Genomic DNA, 3,354 nt, shown 5'->3' on the forward strand with positions numbered 1-3,354 from the left:
GACTACAAAGGCCAGAAGGGGGCATTGGATCCCCTGGGGCTAGCAGTTGTGAGCTGTCTGACATGGATGCTGTGAATTGAACTTGGGTCCTCTGAAAGACACCAAGTGTTCTTAACTACTGAGCTATCTCTCCAACTCCTCATCGTTCTCTAAAAAACGATGTTTAAACAGTGTGAGATGATACAGTGACTATGTGATAGGGTGAAGGGTGATGAATGATGGATTGCAATTGTACCAGATTTCATCATGTAACTCAGAACACACATTTTTACATTTATAATTAGTAAATGTAAAATTACTTCTGGAGATTTCTATTTAATACTTCTAGATGACACAGCAACTGAAATATTAATAGCAAATATCTATCCTATAGATAAAGGACTATTACAGTCTTGATTACCTACATGCAATCTCTTTAAGACACTGGGGCAAGGATGGTACCCACAATAACAGGGGAGCCCAGCTTCAAACGTTTTGACAGGCAAAACCAGTGCTGGTACTCATGCAGTGAACTCAGGTTCCTTTGTCCATCCCAGGCCTGCACTACGTGTTGGTGGTTCTACACTTCTCGGGCCTCAGAGATGGCTCACTCTCAGGACTCCCCTTAGCTACAGCCTCTCTGCAGAAGCTCTGGGCTTTGCACTACTGGGGCCTCTCATTGATGGCTCCCCCACCCCCTACTCACCACCCTCCATTCCCTCCACCACTGCCTCAAGACTCTGCCTGGGCCCTGGGACATCTGAGACATTCTTTCCAATCTAAGTAGAGGAAGCAATGCTTCCCCAGCTCTTATACTCTGTGGACTTGTTGAATTAATACATTTTAGACTTAGATTTGTTGTTTGCAAACACCTAGGCAGTGGATTGACCCACTAGTGCCCTTTATAAAAATTTGTTAAGGGGCTGGATAGATTGCTCCGAGATTAAGAAAACCTGAGTTTGGCTCCCAGCACCCATGTTGGGCAGTTCACAGCCACCTATGACTCCATCTCTAAGGGATGCAACACCCTCTTCTAACCTCCAGAGGCACCTGTACTCACATGTGCATGCACACACATAGACACACACACATATAGATAAATAAAGCAAAATAATAAATCTATTAAAAAGAAAACAAATATCAAATGCTAATGAGAATGAAGAGAAAAGGAAATAATATACACACTTGATAGGGATGCAAGTTAGTTCAGCAACTGTGGAAAACAGTGTAGAGTATCCTTAAAAATAAATAAATAAACTTAAAAACAAAACTATCACCGGGTGTGTTACACACATTAGTCCCAGCACTCAAGAGATCAAGGACAACCTGATCTACATAGTGAGTTCCAGTTCAGCTGGAGCTACAGAGAGACGCTGTCTCAAAAACGACAAGTGAGATGGCTCAGTGCTTAAGAGCACTGGCTGACACATGGGTTTGGATTTATGGCAGGCCTGTCACCCTGGGCCTCTCATAGTACCCATGCTTGAGCAATCAGTGGCTCCAAACCTCTGTGCCTGTAGGCTGACCTCTGTACCTGTAGGCTGCTGGCACTGAACCAAGTTGCACAGTGAAAGAAGAAAGAAAGAAGAAAGAAAGAAAGAAAGAAAGAAAGAAAGAAAGAAAGAAAGAAGGGAGGGAGGGGAGGAGGGATGGAGGAAGAAAGAAGGAAAGAAGAAGGAAAAAGAAGAAAAAAAAGAACTAGGTGCTCTTGCAGAGGATCTGGTTTTGATTCCCATCACCCACATGGAAGCTAACAAAGGTTTTTAACCAGTTCCAGAGAATTTGACACATTTTTCTGACTTCTGTGGGAATTGCATGACACAGGTACACTTACACACAATGCAGGCAATACACTGATACACATAAAATAAAAATTATTAACAAATAGAATATATTTTTTTAAAACAAGAACTACCATATGTCCCAGTAATGCTGCTCTTGGGTATGTACAGAAGGGCTGTCCATCAGCACACAGCCAAGACAGCCGCACATCTGTGTTTACTGTGGCATTATTCACAAAGCCAAGTTATGCAACCTCCCACATGTCCGTTAGTAGGGTGAAAATATGGCACATCTGTGTGTCAAATTTTATTTGGCTATAAAGAAAAATGTAGGCCAGGTGTGGTGGCACATGCCTTTAATCCCAGCATTCCGGTCACCCCTTTTCCTTTATATAATGGAAGATCCCCCTGTCTTAGGTCGTTCCAGAGGGGTCATCCCTTACCTGTCATTGGGAGGCCTCATCCCTGTCTTAGGCGGGTGCCCTCTCCGTGGAAGTTACCCATCTACGGAGGCATCTTCAGTGTTTGTATAGCATTTGCAGCCAGACCTGAGGTACATCTGGATTACCAGATGACAAGCTTAACAGGACTTGTTGAGTGCCCATCTGTTGAGGCCTCGTAAATCTCATCTGTCGGCAAAGGACCCAGAGCCCAACGACTATGGCACTAAACCCAAGAATGGTTAGCGACAATGACCCCACCCACCGATGGATCCAACCCCCCAATTGAGCCATAGTATTCCACCACCCTTCAGCGGATACAGGGGGTACCCGAGTCTGATTAATATGAACAATTTGTTGAGCTAATAGCGATGTGAAGTTAAGGAAAGTTAAATTTCAAGTACCAGTCATATACTTATTTAACTGTTGCACCATAGCTGAAGCATTTCTAACTGTACCCGCGGTTACACAGATAGAATGGAAAAAATGTGAGCAAGTCACTTGTATTAGCCATAAGGCATCCACTTGCTCCTGCAATAATGCAGTCTGATGATTTATATTAAGCGGTTCAAATTGGATGTGTTCGCTGACGTGTTTCCATAGCTTGTCCACTGTCTCAGCTATTGCCACCGTTTGAGACAATGCGATTCCGGTGACTGCAGCGGCAGTGGAGGAGACTGCTATGATGGTTACGACTGCCGCGGTGATTCCAAAGTCATGCTTCTCCCGGTATAGTATCAATTCTGATCTTTACCGATCTTCTCGTACTGGCAAAGGAATCATTGCAGGTATCCGGACAATCACTGTATCGGTCCCAGCAGTTGCTCACCATACAATTTCTAGAACAATTAAGAGAACTCCCCACATCCTCATTAGTAGAATTCCACAACACGAAAAGGAAAGGGGGTAGCACACATGCCATAGCATTTAACTAGAAATTTTTTCCAAAGACAAGTAAGCAATGCTATAACATTTTTTACCTTTTCCCCTTCATAATCAGAATCAATTACACCAGGATGTACTTGTATTCCCTTAAGAATGGTACTGCTCCTTCCCAAAATCAACCCCATCGATCCGGAGGGTAAAGGACCGTATATATTTGTGGGAAGAGCCTGGACCTCCATAAGCTGATATGGCTTCCTTAAGGGCTTTTA

General features: G+C 43.6%; 1 pseudogene; it reads left to right on the forward strand.

Moving 5' to 3' along the window:
• The first annotated feature begins 1,405 nt into the window (after positions 1-1,405).
• LOC115070906 lies at positions 1,406-1,549 on the forward strand (annotated as a pseudogene).
• Positions 1,550-3,354: the final 1,805 nt, after the last annotated feature.

This window comes from Nannospalax galili, unplaced genomic scaffold, assembly GCF_000622305.1.
Source record: "Nannospalax galili isolate Female #2095 unplaced genomic scaffold, S.galili_v1.0 scaffold391, whole genome shotgun sequence".
Classification (NCBI taxonomy): domain Eukaryota; kingdom Metazoa; phylum Chordata; class Mammalia; order Rodentia; family Spalacidae; genus Nannospalax; species Nannospalax galili.